The sequence below is a fragment of the Syngnathus floridae genome, chromosome 10 (assembly GCF_059516105.1).
Source record: "Syngnathus floridae isolate MCC-2025c chromosome 10, RoL_Sflo_1.0, whole genome shotgun sequence".
Lineage (NCBI taxonomy): Eukaryota > Metazoa > Chordata > Actinopteri > Syngnathiformes > Syngnathidae > Syngnathus > Syngnathus floridae.
In genome coordinates, this window is record NC_142422.1 from 16301937 (window position 1) to 16322950 (window position 21014).

Below are 21014 nucleotides of genomic sequence, written 5' to 3' on the forward strand. Positions count from 1 at the left end.
ACTGAGGAAAGGCTGCTGTCACATAAGCAGAATGCGAGAGCGTGCGTGGACGTGCGCGTTACCTTCTCGGCTAGGGTGAGAAGGGTCCTGGCGTGAATCACGACCACCTGCTCCTCGTTGGTGAGATTCTGCAAGAGCCCAAAGGCACAGCGTCAACAAGCTTCTTTCAGCGCAAAGCCTTCCAAAAGTCACATTTGAGCCGCCGAGTCTCGTGGAGTGCGAACATAAGGAGTTCGACATACACTTACGGCGTTATAGCCCAGGATGTCCAGCTTCTTCATCAGATCACTGATGACGATGTCCGGGGGAAAGGCGCAAGGAGCAATGTAAGGTGTTCTGGGACCTCGGGTTAAGGTTAGGGTTGCGAGGGACGCCTTACGTACGCTCACGCCCTCGGCCTCGCAGTAGATCTGCAAAGGGCTGAGGCCGTCTGGGAAACGGACTTGCAGAAACTTCAAGACGGGGGAGCGCCACTCCCTCTCCTGAAAGGCAGAGGCATGCATCCGTCCGTCCGTCCGTCCGTCCGTCACATCTCTGGCCTCAACACGCTTGTGCGAGTCTTCCCACCTCCAGCTCCAGGATGCGGAACTCAAGCAGTTCGTTTTGGTCTCGGATATCCTGGATGTGCTCTTTCAGACGCGCCCCAGGGCTTCATCCAAAACACTAACCGCTCTGTCTTTCAGCTTGATCTCATCCGTCTGGATGTACAAACGGGGAGCGCTCAGGCAGGCGGGCAAACTCATTTGCCAGAATTGTGACAAAAACAAAGAGAGCAACCGGCCAATTTTTTTCTTGAATCGACTAGAACACCTTTGCTGTGACAAAAGCGAAGCGAGCAACCGGACATTTTCTTCTTGTGAAATAGAATAGAATAGAATGCCTTAGGTGTCATTGCACTGCAGGTATACAACGAAATTGGGAACATAGCCACGCACCGCGCATCTGATCAGTCCTACCAGTCGGCGGATCTCCCTCTCGCAGTCTCTCTTGGTTCGGCTCAGCTCCTCCCGATGCTGGTGATGAGCCGATCGGAGCTCGGCCGCTCGGGACTGCCAGGCCTGCTGGGCCGCTGCCAGGGCTTCTTCCGCGCTCCTGGTGGAGGCGACACCGCTCGGTCTCCCGACACCGCCGCGTCTCCTCCACCTCCGCCAGCAAAGCGCCCCCCCTCCTCACCTGAGCAGACATTGCGCCACACCGGGCCGTTGAGACCGCAACGGAGCGCCGCGACGCTTACTGGGGACAAGCTACACAATACGGTAGCGGCCGCATCGAAGCCCGACGTGGCGTGCGGATAGTCAGACACGGATAGAGCGGATCACCTTGTCCATGGAGCCGTCCCTCAGGCTGAGGACCAAGGCATTCAGTCGCTGGATCTCTCCATCTTTGATTTTGATCACTCTCATCAGCTCCATTTCATGCTGCCGCAGTAATGTCTCCCTGGTAATGGCTAACTCTTTCTGCTTCTCCTCATGGAGTTTGCTTTTGAGTTCCGTCATGGCGGCGGTGGCACGGTGGTGCTCCGCCCGCAGGTCCTGACTTCTCTCTCTCTCCAGACAGCTGACCTGACATGACTTAGACTTAGACAAACTTTATTGTCATCTTGTCTGCACATGGTGCATACAAAACGAAATTCCGTTGCATACGTCTTACAACAAAGTAGTGATATTGCAGTTGAATAGAAGTAACATATCCTATGAAAATATATATATATACATATATACTATATATATATATATATATATATTAAAAATAAGTATAAAGTGCAGCAGTGATAATTATGCAATAGTGCAAGTAGGCAAAACAGTATTCAAGAGTGTGCAGAGGAATGCTAAACCATGTATTAAACTTCTATTTAAAGGGTTTATACAAGTTCAGTAAAGTTGGTAGTGCGAGATAGTGCAAGATAGAGGTCCGTAGTGTCATAAAGTACAGTTCTGTGAATGTGTGATGCAGAGTTCAGTTTAGAGCTCAACAGTTCTAGTGTTCAACAGTCTGATGACAGCAGGGAAAAAGCTGTTGCAGAACCTGGTGGACCTGCAGCGGATGCTGCAAACCTCTTCCCAGAGGGCAGCAGGGAGAACAGTCCATGGTGGGGGTGTGATGGGTCATTGATGATGTTACGGGCACGGGACATGCAGCGCTGAGATGAAATGTCCTGAATGGAGGGAAGAGGAGCCCCTATGATCCTCTCTGCTGTCCTCACCACTCTCCTCACGTTCTTCCAATCGGAGGCGGTGCAGCCTCCACACCACACAGAGAGACAGCTTGTCAGAATGCTCTCTATGGTGCTCCTGTAGAACGTCCTCATGATGGGTGGGGGCAGGTGGGCTCTCCTCATCCTCCGCAGGAAGTACAAGCGCTTCTGTGCCCTCTTGACCAGTGCCGTAGTGTTCATAGTCCAGGTGAGGTCTTCTGTGATGTGGACCCCCAGGAATTTGGTGGTGCTGACCACCTCCACAGCTGAGCTGTTGATGATCAGTGGAGCGTGGTGAGGCTGTTTTTTCCTGAAGTCGACGATGATCTCCTTCATCTTCTCCTCATTCAGGATCAGGCTGTTTTCTCTGCACCAGCCCACCAGCTGCTCCACCTCCTCTCTGTAGTCCAGGTCGTTGTTGTCTCTGATGAGCCCCACCACCGTTGTGTCGTCTGCTGACTTCACGATGTGATTGGTGGTGAACCTGAGGACGCAGTCGTGTGTCATCAGGGTGCACAGCAGGGGGCTCAGGACGCAGCCCTGAAGGGAGCCTGTGCTGAGGGTGATGACATCAGAGGTGTTCTGTCCGACCCGGACTGACTGAGGTCTGTTGGTGAGGAAGTCTAGCAGCCAGTTGCGAAGGGGGGTGTTGAAGCCCAGGTGTTCCAATTTTCCTACCAGATGCTGTGGGATGATGGTGTTAAACGCTGAGCTGAAGTCCAGGAACAGCCTCCGCACATGGGTGTTCTTCTCCTCCAGGTGAGCCAGGCTCAGGTGAAGAACGGAGGAGATGGCGTCCTGAGTGGAGCGGTTTTGCCGGTCGGCAAACTGGAACGGGTCAAATAATAGGGGGAGTCTGGAAACGATGTGACCTTTAAGCAGCCTTTCGAAGCACTTCATCATAACCGGAGTCAGTGCAACAGGCCGGTAATCATTAAATGAGGTGATTTGAGGTTTCTTCGGCACCGGAATGATGGAGGCAGTCTTAAAGCACGCCGGCACTGTGGCTTGGCCCAGCGAGGTGTTAAAAATGTCTGTGATGACCCCAGCCAGATGACTTGCACATTCCCTGAACACACGCCCAGGAATGTTGTCGGGGCCAGGGGCCTTACAGGGGTTGACTCTCCTCAGGGTCTTCAACACATCGGCGGAGTCAAGGCAGAGTACCTCCTCTTCCTGATGGGGGACAGTTTTAACTGCTGGAGTGCCGTTTAGTGCCTCGAACCTCCCAAAGAAGTTATTTAGACCATTTAGAAAGTCAGCATCAACTACACCCACCGGGGGGGGGGAGGGTGAGTTGTAGTCTGTAATCGCCCGTATGCCTTGCCACATACTCCTGATGTTTTTGACGTCGTGGAAACGATCCTGAAATTTTCGACTGCGGTCTCGCTTCGCTATCCTGATGGCACGGTTCAAGTTGGCTCTCGCTGTCCTCAGTGTCTCCTTGTCGCCAGACTTGAAGGCAGAGTTCCGCGCTCGTAGCGTTTGACGTACCTCCTCAGTCATCCAGGGTCGTTGGTTGCCCCGGGTGATGATATTCTTAGTGGTGCTGACGTCCTCGGTGCATTTGTTGATGTAGGCTGACACAGTCATGGCACACGCATGTCTAATCTACATCGGGAAAACTGGGAGGGAGGGAGGCAGGCAGGGAGGCAGGCAGGGAGGCAGGCAGGGAGGCAGGCAGTGTCTGTCTGTTGAGGTTTTCACCTTGTTCTTCTCCTGCTGAAGTTCTAACTGGACGTCCATCAGTTTGGTTCTCAGCTCGTCATTGGCGGCCTGAAGGGCGTCCGTTCGCTCCGCCTTGGCCCGCCCTGCCGGAGCTCGTTTGGACATCTCTTACTCGAGTCTCGCCCGGTCGTCAGTCAGAGATCACAACATTTGTACCTGGAGAGCACAAACGCAGCGCTGTTTTCCACTGGCTTCGAACTCAACTTCAATCGGTACCGTAACTTACAACATCATAAACATAGAACTAGCTTGACTTATTCATTGAATAAATGCATTTGGTTCTTCAAAACTGCATCACGCAACATAGCGTGACCGAGACGGCCGTTATCCACCTGCGTGAAGTTATTTGGTGAAATGAATGAGATGTTTAAGACACCATCGTTCTGTCTCTATGTAGATGAAGGTAAATAATCGATTGCTGAAGGTCCAAAGGTGTTGTGATAAACAAATAAACATATTAGTGATTAGTGACATATTTGTGATAAACATATTAGGCAGGATAATCACATATGTTAACGTGACTGCCCACACTGTATTTATTTATGGTTATTTGTTAAATCGAGTACTGTTAGACATGAAATAGGAAGTGTTTAACATAAATGGAAGACGAAAGGGGTACTCACCATTGTAGCTCCTGCTGGTCAATGATACGAGCCTCTTCTTGCAGTGGAAAACATACAGCCAACAAACACCGTGGAACCTAAAGGAATGAAATTAAACATTAACATTTAGCCTCAACCAACATTCACAGATACAACGCAACGCAAACTACACAAACGTAAATCTTTTTAAACACAATGAGTTGTACTTACCGTGTACGCTCTAGACGGTCCACTTGCAAGCGGAAAATAAAGATATTTCTGTTGATAATCGTCGTGTTTGTATCCGGTGTCTCGCTCAAGGCCATTGCGCCCACAGATTTGAATTTTGGCGAGAGTTCAGCCTATTGACGTCATTTCCGCGGTGTAATACCCGCATATCTGAAACGGCAAAGTTAAGAGTAGAGTTAAATAAAGTTTTTAGTCAACGCAATAATTTACAACCGTTGACCAGTCGAAATAATCGTCGAAATTTGGCGTCTGTGGCTGGAAGCAGACGCCGAGTTCGACATTCCTCCCAAACGCCACACTCCCTCGCTTTTCAGGGCTAAAAAAAAACAGTTGTAATTACCTTGTACGCTCTAGACGGTCAAGTTGCAAGCTGAAAACAAAAATATTTGCCTTGTTAGTCATCGTGTTACTAACAGCTGTGTCTTGTTTGCCAGAACTGCCGCTTTCCTACTTCCTGTTGCAAGCCACGCCCACGGATTATAATTTTGCCGTGAGTTCCGCCTATTGACGTCATGTCCGCGTCACATGACTGCGACGTAATATTATCTAAAACTGTTTGTGCGGTATTGTGTTGTTCTGTGCGGTATTGTGTTATTCTGTGCGGCGTCGTGTTGTTCTGTGCGGCGTCGTGTTGTTCAGTGCGACGTCGTGTTGTTCAGTGCGGCATGGTGTTGTTCAGTGCGGCATGGTGTTGTTCAGTGCGGCATGGTGTTGTTCAGTGCGGCATAATGTTGTTCAGTGCGGCATAATGTTGTTCAGTGCGGCATGGTGTTGTTCAGTGCGGCATGGTGTTGTTCAGTGCGGCATGGTGTTGTTCAGTGCGGCATGGTGTTGTTCAGTGCGGCATGGTGTTGTTCAGTGCGGCATGGTGTTGTTCAGTGCGGCATAATGTTGTTCAGTGCGGGATGGTGTTGTTCAATGCGGGATCGTGTTGTTCAGTGCGGGGTGGTGTTGTTCAGTGCGGGATGGTGTTGTTCAGTGCGGCATGGTGTTGTTCAATGCGGCATGGTGTTGTTCAGTGCAGGATGGTGTTGTTCATTGCGGCATGGTGTTGTTCAGTGCGGCATGGTGTTGTTCAGTGCGGCATGGTGTTGTTCAGTGCGGCATGGTGTTGTTCAGTGCGGCATAATGTTGTTCAGTGCGGCATGGTGTTGTTCAGTGTGGAAAGGTGTTGTTCAGTGCAGGATGGTGTTGTTCAGTGCGGCATGGTGTTGTTCAATGCAGGATCGTGTTGTTCAGTGCAGCATAATGTTGTTCAGTGCAGCATGGTGTTGTTCAGTGCGGCATGGTGTTGTTCAATGCGGCATGGTGTTGTTCACTGCGGGATGGTGTTGTTCAATGCGGGATCGTGTTGTTCAGTGCGGCATAATGTTGTTCAGTGCAGCATGGTGTTGTTCAGTGCGGCATGGTGTTGTTCAGTGCGACATAATGTTGTTTAGTGCGGCATAATGTTGTTCAGTGCGGCATAATGTTGTTCAGTGCGGCATGGTGTTGTTCAGTGCGGCATGGTGTTGTTCAGTGCGGCATGGTGTTGTTCAGTGCAGGATGGTGTTGTTCAGTGCGGCATGGTGTTGTTCAATGCGGCATGGTGTTGTTCAGTGCGGGATGGTGTTGTTCAGTGCAGGATGGTGTTGTTCAGTGCGGCATGGTGTTGTTCAGTGCGGAATGGTGTTGTTCAGTGCGGCATGGTGTTGTTCAGTGCGGCATGGTGTTGTTCAGTGCAGGATGGTGTTGTTCAATGCGGGATCGTGTTGTTCAGTGCGGCATGGTGTTGTTCAGTGCGGCATGGTGTTGTTCAGTGCGGCATAATGTTGTTCAGTGCGGCATGGTGTTGTTCAGTGCGGCATGGTGTTGTTCAGTGCGGCATGGTGTTGTTCAGTGCGGCATGGTGTTGTTCAGTGCGGCATAATGTTGTCCAGTGCGCCATAATGTTGTTCAGTGCGGCATGGTGTTGTTCAGTGCGGCATGGTGTTGTTCAGTGCGGCATGGTGTTGTTCAGTGCGGCATAATGTTGTTCAGTGCGGCATAATGTTGTTCAGTGCGGCATGGTGTTGTTCAGTGCGGCATGGTGTTGTTCAGTGCGGCATGGTGTTGTTCAGTGCGGCATAATGTTGTTCAGTGCGCCATAATGTTGTTCAGTGCGGCATGGTGTTGTTCAGTGCGGGATGGTGTTGTTCAGTGCAGGATGGTGTTGTTCAGTGCGGCACGGTGTTGTTCAATGCGGCATGGTGTTGTTCAGTGCGGGATGGTGTTGTTCAGTGCGGCATGGTGTTGTTCAGTGCGGCATAATGTTGTTCAGTGCGGCATGGTGTTTTTCAGTGCGGCATAATGTTGTTCAGTGCGGCATGGTGTTGTTCAGTGCGGCATGGTGTCTTTCAGTGCGGCATGGTGTCGTTCAGTGAGGCATGGTGTTGTTCAGTGCGGCATGGTGTTGTTTAGTGCGGCATGGTGTTGTTCAGTGCGGGATGGTGTTGTTCAGTGTGGCATGGTGTTCAGTGCGGCATGGTGTTGTTCAGTGCAGTATCGTGTTGTTCAGTGCGGTATCGTGTTTCTCAGTGCGGTATCGTGTTGTTCAGTGCAGTATCGTTGTGTTGTTCGTATTGTGTTTAACACTTAGCCTCTAACACTTAGCCTCTAACACTTAGCCTCTAGCATCTAGAAGGTAAATAAATAGGAAGGAAGGACTCACCGGTGACGTCTTCGCCCACGTCCAAGCGTTGTACTTTGTATTTTCATCCTTCTGACAGTGGAAAACATAGCCAACAAACACCGTGGAACCTAAACGAATGAAAGAAAACTATCATTTGGCCACAACCAACATTCACAGATACAACACAATGTGACGTGCGGGGTTGAGGTTAAAGGTTGAGTGAAGGGCCCTCGTTTTAAACTACTTTTTTGAAAAGGATTGGGAACAAGTAAGACGTATTTAATTTATTTAATGGGAAGTAGTAAGAGCTATTGAATTTAATCTATGTATTATATTCTATTGTATTGTATTCTGTTGTATTCTTTTGGATTGTATTCACACTAACCCCACTAAAACTTCAGCCCACAAAAACTCGCCTCTGGCGCCTAGCCTCTGGCACTTAGCCTCTAACACTTAGCCTTTAACACTTAGCCTTTAACACTTAGCCTTTAACACTTAGCCTAGAAGGTGAATAAATAGGGTTAAAGGTTGAGTGAAGGGACCTCGTTTTAAACTACTTTTTTGTAAAGGAGTGGGAACAAGTAAGACGTATTTAATTTATTTAATGGGAAGTAGTAAGACTTATTAAATTTATTTAATCTACTTTTCTTCCCAGGCAAAATTTGATGTGCTGCAATTCCAAATTTCCAAAGTGAATGAAGGAATGAAGTCCTTTAAATTATGATTTTGTATAAATACTAGGCATTAACACAAAATCGACGGCACAAAATGGGCAGACTTTACTTGTTTGAAAAGGACTGGTTACAAGACAGACTTTTTTAATTTATTTAATGGGAAGAAGACTTATTTAGTTTAATTGATCTATTTTTGTTCCCTGGCAAAATTCGATTTGCTGCAATTCCAAATTTCCAAAGTGAATGAAGGAAAGAAGTCGTTTAAATTATGATTTTGTTTAAATACTAGGCATAGACACAAAATCTACGGCACAAAATGGGCAGACTTTACTTGTTTGAAGAGGACTGGTTACAAGACAGACTTTTCTGATTTATTTAATGGGAAGAAGACTTATTTAGTTTATTTAATCTATTTTTGTTCCCTGGCAAAATTGGATTTGCTGAAATTGTATTTTGCCAAATCTTGCCTTGAGACCTGATAGGAAGTATTAAACGCTTAGTTAAATCAATACAAGTTGGTAATAAGAGCGAGTAATGTTGGTTGAACCGATGAATGAAGGTTGAAAGCAATTTAAATTATGACTTTGTATAAATACTAGATATTAACAGAACATCTACTGCGCGAAATGGGCAGAGTTTACTTGTTTGAGAAGGAGTGGCTTATTCAAAACTAAGATTTATTTAATCTGTTTGTTCCCAGGCAAAATTGGATGTGATGCAATTCCAAATTTCACCACATGATGGTGCCCAATTTTGACTTCATAGGACATATTAAACACTTAGCTTGTTATTATGTTCAAGGTAATCAGATTTGTTTATTATTCTAATGGCCTCTTCAAAACTATTCTGGATTACTACTTTGGATCTATTCTACATTACTTGGCAACAACATACTCTGTAACAGATTAGGCAGTATAATCATATCTGTTAACTTGAGAGTGCCCACACTCAATCTACTTATCGTGATGTGTTAAATCAATTACTGTTAGACATTATTTGTCTGATAATCTACCAAATCTTTGAATTGAAGAATTTGTGATTTAATTAATAGCTTGTTGTTATGTTAAGGGTAATCAGACTTGTATATAATTCTAATGGCCTTCTTTTGAAAACTATTCTGAATTACAACTTTGGATCTTATATTACTTTGCAACAATCTACTCCGTGACAGATTAGGCAGTATAATCACATATGTTAACTTCAGTGCCCACACTGTATTTATTTATGGTTATTTGTTAAATCAAGTACTGTTAGACATGAAATAGGAAGTGTTTAACATAAATGTTATGGCTACTCACCATTGTAGCTCGCTCCTGGTCAATGATACGAGCCTCTTCTTGCAGTGGAAAACTTGCAGCCAACAAACACCGTGGAACCTAAAGGAATGAAATTAAACATTAACATTTCGCCTCGACCAATTTTCACACGTACAACGCAACGCGGCTACACTTCTGCTATTACAAACGTAAATCTCCTTAAACACAATGAGTGTTACTTACCGTGTACGCTCTAGACGGTCCAGTTGCAAGCAGAAAATAAAGATATTTCTGTTGATAATCGTCGCTGCTCAGTGGCTCACGGCCATCGCGCCAACAGATTTGAATTTTGGCGGAGGTTCGGGCAATTACGTCATATCCACGGCACATGACTGCGACGTAATACCCGCTTATCTGAAACGGCAGTTAAAAGTAGAGTTACATCAAGTTTTCTTGGAACCTAAACGAATGAAAGAAAACTATCATTTGGCCACAACCAACATTCACAGATACAACACAACGTGCGGGGTTGGGGTTAAAGATTGAGTGAAGGGCCCTCGTTTTAAACTACTGTTTTGAAAAGGAGTGGGAACAAGTAAGACGTATTTAATTTATTTAATGGGAAGTAGTAAGACTTATTAAATTTATTTAATCTACTTTTCTTCCCAGGCAAAATTTGATGTGCTGCAATTCCAAATTTCCAAAGTGAATGAAGGAATGAAGTCCTTTAAATTATGATTTTGTATAAATACTAGGCATTAACACAAAATCGACGGCACAAAATGGGCAGACTTTACTTGTTTGAAAAGGACTGGTTACAAGACAGACTTTTTTAATTTATTTAATGGGAAGAAGACTTATTTAGTTTAATTGATCTATTTTTGTTCCCTGCCAAAATTCGATTTGCTGCAATTCCAAATTTCCAAAGTGAATGAAGGAAAGAAGTCGTTTAAATTATGATTTTGTTTAAATACTAGGCATAGACACAAAATCTACGGCACAAAATGGGCAGACTTTACTTGTTTGAAGAGGACTGGTTACAAGACAGACTTTTCTGATTTATTTAATGGGAAGAGGACTTATTTAGTTTATTTAATCTATTTTTGTTCCCTGGCAAAATTGGATTTGCTGAAATTGTATTTTGCCAAATCTCGATTTGAGACCTGATAGGAAGTATTAAACGCTTAGTTAAATCAATACAAGTTGGTAATAAGAGCGAGTAATGTTGGTTGAACCGATGAATGAAGGTTGAAAGCAATTTAAATTATGACTTTGTATAAATACTAGATATTAACAGAACATCTACTGCGCAAAATGGGCAGAGTTTACTTGTTTGAGAAGGAGTGGCTTATTCAAAACTAAGATTTATGTAATCTGTTTGTTCCCAGGCAAAATTGGATGTGATGCAATTCCAAATTTCACCACATGATGGTGCCCAATTTTGACTTCATAGGACATATTAAACACTTAGCTTGTTATTATGTTCAAGGTAATCAGATTTGTTTATCATTCTAATGGCCTCTTCAAAACTATTCTGGATTACTACTTTGGATCTATTCTACATTACTTGGCAACAACATACTCTGTAACAGATTAGGCAGTATAATCACATATGTTAACTTGAGAGTGCCCACACTCAATCTACTTATCGTGATGTGTTAAATCAATTACTGTTAGACATTATTTGTCTGATAATCTACCAAATCTTTGAATTGAAGAATTTGTGATTTAATTAATAGCTTGTTCAGGGTAATCAGACTTGTATATAATTCTAATGGCCTTCTTTTGAAAACTATTCTGAATTACAACTTTGGATCTTATATTACTTTGCAACAATCTACTCGGTGACAGATTAGGCAGTATAATCACATATGTTAACTTCAGTGCCCACACTGTATTTATTTATGGTTATTTGTTAAATCAAGTACTGTTAGACATGAAATAGGAAGTGTTTAACATAAATGTTATGGCTACTCACCATTGTAGCTCGCTCCTGGTCAATGATATGAGCCTCTTCTTGCAGTGGAAAACTTGCAGCCAACAAACACCGTGGAACCTAAAGGAATGAAATTAAACATTAACATTTCGCCCGGACCAACATTCACACGTACAACGCAACGCGGCTACACTTCTGCTATTACAAACGTAAATCTCCTTAAACACAACGAGTGTTACTTACCGTGTACGCTCTAGGCAAAATTGGATGTGATGCAATTCCAAATCTATCTGAAACGGCAGTTAAAAGTAGAGTTACATCAAGTTTTCTTTTTTAATCAACACAATCATTTACAACCGTTGACCAGAAAGAATCGTCGAAATTCGACGTCCCCCACAAACGCCACGCTCACTCGCTTTTCAGGGCAACAAAAGTACTTCTTTTTAAAAACGATGAGTTGTACTTACCGTGTACGCTCTGGACGGTCCAGTTGCAAGCAGAAAATAAAAATATTTCTCTTGTTAGTCGTATGTTACCATCCGCTGTGTCTTTGTCAACATCGCCGCCATTTTCCTACTTCCTGCTGCGAGCCACGCCCACGGATTTAAATTTGGGCGGAAGCTCTTTCCATTGGCGTCGTTTTCGCGTATAGCAAATCCGATTGGTTGGGAAGGGGGCACGGTTATGCAGCCGAGGAGTCCTGTGATCGGTGGGATGTAAAGTAGGCGTCGACGTCACGTCCGCGTCACGTGACCACGACGTGGCAGACGTCAAATAGCAACCGCTGTTTTGTTTAGTAGACTTACAGTTGTTATGCATTGACATAATGGCGCACACACCAAATAGATTTAAATAAATTAAATAATTCTTCTGCCCACTCTCTTTTAAACAAGTTAACTCTCCCCGCGGATTTGAATTCCGGCGAAAGTTACGCCCATCGACGTCACGTATGTCACGTGACCACGACGTGGCAGATGTCATATAGCAACCGCTGTTTTGTTTAGTAGATTTACAGTTGTTATGCATTGGCATAATGGTGTGCACTCAAAATAGATTTAAATAAATTAAATATTTCTTCTGCCTACTCCCTTTTAAACAAGTTAACTCTGCCCACGTCCATTGACGTCTTGTCTGCGTCACGTGACCACGACGTAGCGACGTCATATAGTAACCGCTGTTTTGACCAGTAGACTTAGTTATTATGCGTTGACATAATGGCGCACTGGTTAGCATGGCCACCTCTTAAGCATGATGATGCGGGTTCGACGCCTGATCAATGTTAGCATGGAGTGAGCTGAAGTGCATGGCGCTGAAGATTTGAATCTTTGAAATGCGCTGAGGTCTGACATATCAGGCAGAATGGTTTGCCATCACGTTCAACAAAAAATAGAAACTTTCCCACTCTGATTAAAACGTCCTGTGTTCATCTACGTATTTTCGTTTTGCTGTGCATCTTTTCCCTGCCATTTCGAGAGCCCAATTGACACTCATAGTTTAAAGAAATGTGTTTGCCCATCCTACTTTGTGGAATTTCACCACATGCGCTTTTGACCAAAATACCAAATTGAACTCAAGTGAAGCCAACACGCACAACCCCCCCCCCCACACACACACACACACACACACAAATGTTGATATGAACATAAAAGAGCCGCATGCGGTTCGGGAGTTGCGGCTTGGCCAAACCTGTACTATACAACTTTATTTGTATAAAATTTTCACAACAGCTGTCACACAAACAAAGCGGGAAAAACCGAAGACGTGCGTGTTCCGCCCACGCTGGATTTATTTGCACCTTTGAAAAGACACCGTATTGCCGCAGATGTGGCAAAGAGTACTTTTGGGCATCTGAGACGGAAGGATGTCCAAAGCATCACGTCACCTGCTCTGGTAGGCATGGTGGTGGGACGTTGAGGTCAACCGCTTTGGGGTTGGCTGACTCTTTGATCGCAGGATGCCACACACTTGAAGACAGAAGCAGAAAAGCAGAGCTAAATGCAAAATGTACTCACCGGTGACTCCAATTTTTTTCCCCCCTGAAGAAACAGCTGGACGGGTGGCCCCGGCTGGCCAGTGGGACTCTTGTTATTCTGACCCTTTTTAGTGCGCGTTTGGGGCAACAACCGTTTTTTGTGGCGCTCTCTTCTGGTTCAAAAGTGCCCTGCATGTGAATTTGCTTTTCCTGCCTTCTGATTGGATGAGCGCCGGTGTGACGCGGTGCCTCTGTCACCGTGGCGGGGGGTATACGTTGGCATCGGAGCGTCTGCCAACGTCTGAGACCGGCTGGCAGTGTATCGGAGGTGTCGAGTGCGGTGCCGCTGGAGCTCACTCACCAGCTGGTGTTAGGGCCACAGAATGAAGGCCAAGGAGAAGAATAGAAAGAGAAACAGAAACTTCTCCTCCAATTGTTTGATTTGTCTCTTCTGAGCTTCGATGAATTCTTTCAGCTCTTTGTTCCTCTAGGACGGACAAATGGAAAGTGGCATTCAAAAGCCAGTAAGCGTGCAAGTAAGTGCCGGGCTGGCTTTGGGCCCTTACCTGTTGCGCGCTGTGCAGCAGATCCATTCTCTCTTGGAGGATGCAAGCGTCGCGCTCCCTCAACTCGCACATCAGGGCTCGCTTCCATTGGTCCACGGCGCTCCTAAGCTCTTCTCTCTGATCCGCCGTCAGCACGTCATTCACGCCAGCGTGGCTGGCTTTTTCGCCGTCCGTGGCGGGGCAGTCCCGCTGCGGTAGCGCCTCGTACAACATGGCCTCCAGCTCCAGGATCCTCTGGGCCGCAATCCTCGTCCATCAGTGGTCCGGCGGGAGATTTGAGGGCGGCTTACCTTATGAGCCTGGTCCATGGAACACTTCCTGAAGTCCAACTCTTCATCCAGGTAGCCCTTCTGCTTGCAGAACATATCCTAGCACAGCTCAAGGTCAGAATTGTTGGGGCACATTGCCGGAGTTCCCCTTGGCTGATGTCGCGTGTCTGTCTACCTTCTCACTTTCAATGTCCAACATCTTCTGTTGAAGTGCTGACTTGGTCACTTTGATGTATTCTAACCACTGAGGAAAGGCTGCTGTCACATAAGCAGAATGCGAGAGCGTGCGTGGACGTGCGCGTTACCTTCTCGGCTAGGGTGAGAAGGGTCCTGGCGTGAATCACGACCACCTGCTCCTCGTTGGTGAGATTCTGCAAGAGCCCAAAGGCACAGCGTCAACAAGCTTCTTTCAGCGCAAAGCCTTCCAAAAGTCACATTTGAGCCGCCGAGTCTCGTGGAGTGCGAACATAAGGAGTTCGACATACACTTACGGCGTTATAGCCCAGGATGTCCAGCTTCTTCATCAGATCACTGATGACGATGTCCGGGGGAAAGGCGCAAGGAGCAATGTAAGGTGTTCTGGGACCTCGGGTTAAGGTTAGGGTTGCGAGGGACGCCTTACGTACGCTCACGCCCTCGGCCTCGCAGTAGATCTGCAAAGGGCTGAGGCCGTCTGGGAAACGGACTTGCAGAAACTTCAAGACGGGGGAGCGCCACTCCCTCTCCTGAAAGGCAGAGGCATGCATCCGTCCGTCCGTCCGTCCGTCCGTCCGTCACATCTCTGGCCTCAACACGCTTGTGCGAGTCTTCCCACCTCCAGCTCCAGGATGCGGAACTCAAGCAGTTCGTTTTGGTCTCGGATATCCTGGATGTGCTCTTTCAGACGCGCTTCTTCCGCCTCCATCCGCCTGACCTGAAAAGACAGTCAGACCTCATCTGCGGGGCTTCCCGACAGGTGTGACGCCAAGCGACTCCGCCCAGCGCCTTTCTTTCCGTCACCTTTTCGGCCAACTGCTGATTGCTCTGACGCAGCAGCTGCTTCTCCTCCACCCACTTGACATTCTAGAAGAGACAAACGCGTGGACAGCTTTGGAATGTTGTGTCATTTTCATCCACAAATTCTTTGGTTGACTGGAAAATGACATTTGCTTTTCTCCGCATTTTCCCAGCCACGTTCGGGGGGGGGGGGGGGGGGGGGGGTTGGTCCAGTAATGCCAGACGGATGAGTGACTGAAGAATGTAGCTATTTTGTCTGAGAAAAAGGTGTGCTCATTGATGAGCTTACCTGTCCTTGTTGCTTCAGCGCTGACTCCAGATCTGCTACTCTGCTTTGATAGTGACCCATTTCTACCATCAGCTTTTCTCTGGTCTGAAAGGAGGAGGAGGGAGGCTCCTCCTCCTCCTTTCAGACCAGAGAACACCCGAGGCTGGGTGAGAACGGGGAGGCTGCGACCCGGCCGGGGGTTGCGGGAAGGGGCGCCACCTTGATCTCCTTCTCGGCGTCGTAGTCCCCTTTCGCTGGTCTGGGCTAGCAGAGCGTAGGCTCGTTGCAGCGCTTGATATTCTTGCGTCAGCTGGCGGTAGCGAAGCTCCGCCTCTTCATGCACACACCAATGCAACACAGCACTAGTACCAGAATCAGTCAGACCGGCGACAAAGCACCCGCGACGCAAAGACGAGTCCGATTCCAGGCTGAAGAGGAATGTTTGGTGCCAATACGCTGGCAGAAATGGCGGGCTACCTCTTCGGGTTCCGTGTCGGGGGTTCTGTCGGTGTGAAAAGACAAGGACGATCCGTCCGAGTCCACCAACACGTCTTCGTCGTAGCCGTAAAATGTTTCGATGACCTGCGGGCGCGGAAGCGAACATCTCTCTGAACAAACTGAAGCGACACCTCACGATGAATCGACGAGAGGAACGATAGCGAGAAAAAGGCCATTTCATCTTGCGCAACACCAAGCAGCCGCAAACAAACAGACTCACCTTGCAGGACCTCACGCTTTGTTCCTCCTCAGAGATTCTCGACGTCGGTATCGTAGCAGCAAATCTCTCTCCTGTCGACACAAATAATCCGCCTTTGAGATTCTTTGGATGCAAAGGGAACGAACGGCTCCGGCGCAGAAACAAACGCGACTCACAATGACATTTCTGACATGAGCTCCTGTCTCCAGAGCCTGAAAAACACGTCACCGGCGATGATTGGAGGGACGCTCGTCTTTTCCAAAAGTGACAACTACAGGGTGTGTCAGGGTTTTCCAGATTATCTTTATCGTATCATTGTGTTGCTTTGACTTTGACTGCGACCTGTAATAAATAATATTATTTATCCCTTATTTATCCCTATCGCTTATCCCTTCCTACACAAAGTCGTAAAACACCCCTTGCTATGTTTTGACTAGAGGTCAAGGGCTTCCTCTATTCAATCCACTCTTACACCCACCCTGTTTCTCTTAATTAAAATGCTCGTGCAGGAGCCGAGAGTCAGACTTCATTCGTACAACGGATGGACTCTCCACCTGCAGGTGTCCAAAAGAACTTACTTGTCTCCCGTGTGGTTCTTGCAAAATAAGTTGGAGCGAGCGCAACTCTAACAGGGTGCATTTTGCCACTAGCTGCCTACGGACAATGACGTCGCGCTCGCGGCTCATGGTTGACGGGCTGAGCAGCCGGGCAAGTCCGTCGTTTTCAGCGCACAGCGAGTGGCAAAGGCGCTGACAAAACGGGAGCTTTGAGCTGCTGAAAACGGCAAAACAAGTCTAAAGCGTGTTCAAACGCGTGCGCACAATGCTCCTGCTTGAAAGGTCGGAATTTAAGGGGCCAATTTTTTGGATGGCGGCCGCCGGCCAAGCTTTGGACGGAAAAGGTTTCCTGGCGACAGCGAGCGAGCGCGGCGCTGCCGTACGTGCACCGAGTCGCCTGCCTGAAGACCTTGGACAAGTCGTCGATGATGTGCCGCTGCTCCACAACTTGAAGGAACTCCATTTCACCGTCCTGCTGGCCGCAACCGCGGTCCAGGTCATTGAGCGAACTAGGCCTTCTCTGTGGAACACAAATGCAGTGGACTCTGTTGGCACGCCGCCGTTGTCCGCGTCGACTTACCAAGCTTGCCATCTCCTCGTTCTCCTGGGTGACAAAGCGCACTTTGTTTTCAAGGCGACACAGCACCAGCGAGAGTTCTTCATTCTTCCTGCTCAGGCGTTTGTTTTTGTACAGGAGTGGCAGAAACTGGCTTTCTGTTTCTCTCAGTCGCTTTAGCTGCAAGCATGAAGTGCGGGATGTGAAAGACGCACAACACGCGGGCCAGAACGTATCCATTCCTTTTGCATCGGTTTGAACGGAATCGTGGCTTTGGCTCCCAATAAAAGACATCTACCAGGCAACCGACTCGCCGCGCCGCTCAACTAATAAGCAAGCGCAATGGGTGCCTCGCTGGATGGCGCGCATCAAACGTAGCGCAAACCTTCAAGCGTGCCGTCAATAAATTACCAGTTCATTGCGCTCTTCAGAAAGCAGGGCGTTTCGATCCTCCAGTTTCCTGATGACTGCGCTGAGCTCAGCGATTTTCAGATGAAACCGTCGCGTGTCCCGATCCTCCTGAGACTGAAAACGCCCCGCAACACACACACACAAGCACTCGTTCAAAGTTCAAAACTGTTTTTGTGCTACCTTCCTCCAGCAACGAACTAAGTCATGCGTACTGCAAGTGTGTGATGAGGTGGCTTACGCAATGAAGAGGATTGCTAGTAGCGGCGTTGACCCCACTTCCAGGGTAGTTTAGGCCCGCCCTTTGGGAATCCCTCAGGGCAGCGATCTGCTGCTCGGCAGCCTGAGTCTGCAGCTGAAGGCGGTGGACGTGGCCGGCCCCAGGGCTTCATCCAAAACACTAACCGCTCTGTCTTTCAGCTTGATCTCATCCGTCTGGATGTACAAACGGGGAGCGCTCAGGCAGGCGGGCAAACTCATTTGCCAGAATTGTGACAAAAACAAAGAGAGCAACCGGCCAATTTTTTTCTTGAATCGACTAGAACACCTTTGCTGTGACAAAAGCGAAGCGAGCAACCGGACATTTTCTTCTTGTGAAATAGAATAGAATAGAATGCCTTAGGTGTCATTGCACTGCAGGTATACAACGAAATTGGGAACATAGCCACGCACCGCGCATCTGATCAGTCCTACCAGTCGGCGGATCTCCCTCTCGCAGTCTCTCTTGGTTCGGCTCAGCTCCTCCCGATGCTGGTGATGAGCCGATCGGAGCTCGGCCGCTCGGGACTGCCAGGCCTGCTGGGCCGCTGCCAGGGCTTCTTCCGCGCTCCTGGTGGAGGCGACACCGCTCGGTCTCCCGACACCGCCGCGTCTCCTCCACCTCCGCCAGCAAAGCGCCCCCCCTCCTCACCTGAGCAGACATTGCGCCACACCGGGCCGTTGAGACCGCAACGGAGCGCCGCGACGCTTACTGGGGACAAGCTACACAATACGGTAGCGGCCGCATCGAAGCCCGACGTGGCGTGCGGATAGTCAGACACGGATAGAGCGGATCACCTTGTCCATGGAGCCGTCCCTCAGGCTGAGGACCAAGGCATTCAGTCGCTGGATCTCTCCATCTTTGATTTTGATCACTCTCATCAGCTCCATTTCATGCTGCCGCAGTAATGTCTCCCTGGTAATGGCTAACTCTTTCTGCTTCTCCTCATGGAGTTTGCTTTTGAGTTCCGTCATGGCGGCGGTGGCACGGTGGTGCTCCGCCCGCAGGTCCTGACTTCTCTCTCTCTCCAGACAGCTGACCTGACATGACTTAGACTTAGACAAACTTTATTGTCATCTTGTCTGCACATGGTGCATACAAAACGAAATTCCGTTGCATACGTCTTACAACAAAGTAGTGATATTGCAGTTGAATAGAAGTAACATATCCTATGAAAATATATATATATACATATATACTATATATATATATATATATATATTAAAAATAAGTATAAAGTGCAGCAGTGATAATTATGCAATAGTGCAAGTAGGCAAAACAGTATTCAAGAGTGTGCAGAGGAATGCTAAACCATGTATTAAACTTCTATTTAAAGGGTTTATACAAGTTCAGTAAAGTTGGTAGTGCGAGATAGTGCAAGATAGAGGTCCGTAGTGTCATAAAGTACAGTTCTGTGAATGTGTGATGCAGAGTTCAGTTTAGAGCTCAACAGTTCTAGTGTTCAACAGTCTGATGACAGCAGGGAAAAAGCTGTTGCAGAACCTGGTGGACCTGCAGCGGATGCTGCAAACCTCTTCCCAGAGGGCAGCAGGGAGAACAGTCCATGGTGGGGGTGTGATGGGTCATTGATGATGTTACGGGCACGGGACATGCAGCGCTGAGATGAAATGTCCTGAATGGAGGGAAGAGGAGCCCCTATGATCCTCTCTGCTGTCCTCACCACTCTCCTCACGTTCTTCCAATCGGAGGCGGTGCAGCCTCCACACCACACAGAGAGACAGCTTGTCAGAATGCTCTCTATGGTGCTCCTGTAGAACGTCCTCATGATGGGTGGGGGCAGGTGGGCTCTCCTCATCCTCCGCAGGAAGTACAAGCGCTTCTGTGCCCTCTTGACCAGTGCCGTAGTGTTCATAGTCCAGGTGAGGTCTTCTGTGATGTGGACCCCCAGGAATTTGGTGGTGCTGACCACCTCCACAGCTGAGCTGTTGATGATCAGTGGAGCGTGGTGAGGCTGTTTTTTCCTGAAGTCGACGATGATCTCCTTCATCTTCTCCTCATTCAGGATCAGGCTGTTTTCTCTGCACCAGCCCACCAGCTGCTCCACCTCCTCTCTGTAGTCCAGGTCGTTGTTGTCTCTGATGAGCCCCACCACCGTTGTGTCGTCTGCTGACTTCACGATGTGATTGGTGGTGAACCTGAGGACGCAGTCGTGTGTCATCAGGGTGCACAGCAGGGGGCTCAGGACGCAGCCCTGAAGGGAGCCTGTGCTGAGGGTGATGACATCAGAGGTGTTCTGTCCGACCCGGACTGACTGAGGTCTGTTGGTGAGGAAGTCTAGCAGCCAGTTGCGAAGGGGGGTGTTGAAGCCCAGGTGTTCCAATTTTCCTACCAGATGCTGTGGGATGATGGTGTTAAACGCTGAGCTGAAGTCCAGGAACAGCCTCCGCACATGGGTGTTCTTCTCCTCCAGGTGAGCCAGGCTCAGGTGAAGAACGGAGGAGATGGCGTCCTGAGTGGAGCGGTTTTGCCGGTCGGCAAACTGGAACGGGTCAAATAATAGGGGGAGTCTGGAAACGATGTGACCTTTAAGCAGCCTTTCGAAGCACTTCATCATAACCGGAGTCAGTGCAACAGGCCGGTAATCATTAAATGAGGTGATTTGAGGTTTCTTCGGCACCGGAATGATGGAGGCAGTCTTAAAGCACGCCGGCACTGTGGCTTGGCCCAGCGAGGTGTTAAAAATGTCTGTGATGACCCCAGCCAGATGACTTGCACATTCCCTGAACACACGCCCAGGAATGTTGTCGGGGCCAGGGGCCTTACAGGGGTTGACTCTCCTCAGGGTCTTCAACACATCGGCGGAGTCAAGGCAGAGTACCTCCTCTTCCTGATGGGGGACAGTTTTAACTGCTGGAGTGCCGTTTAGTGCCTCGAACCTCCCAAAGAAGTTATTTAGACCATTTAGAAAGTCAGCATCAACTACACCCACCGGGGGGGGGGGAGGGTGAGTTGTAGTCTGTAATCGCCCGTATGCCTTGCCACATACTCCTGATGTTTTTGACGTCGTGGAAACGATCCTGAAATTTTCGACTGCGGTCTCGCTTCGCTATCCTGATGGCACGGTTCAAGTTGGCTCTCGCTGTCCTCAGTGTCTCCTTGTCGCCAGACTTGAAGGCAGAGTTCCGCGCTCGTAGCGTTTGACGTACCTCCTCAGTCATCCAGGGTCGTTGGTTGCCC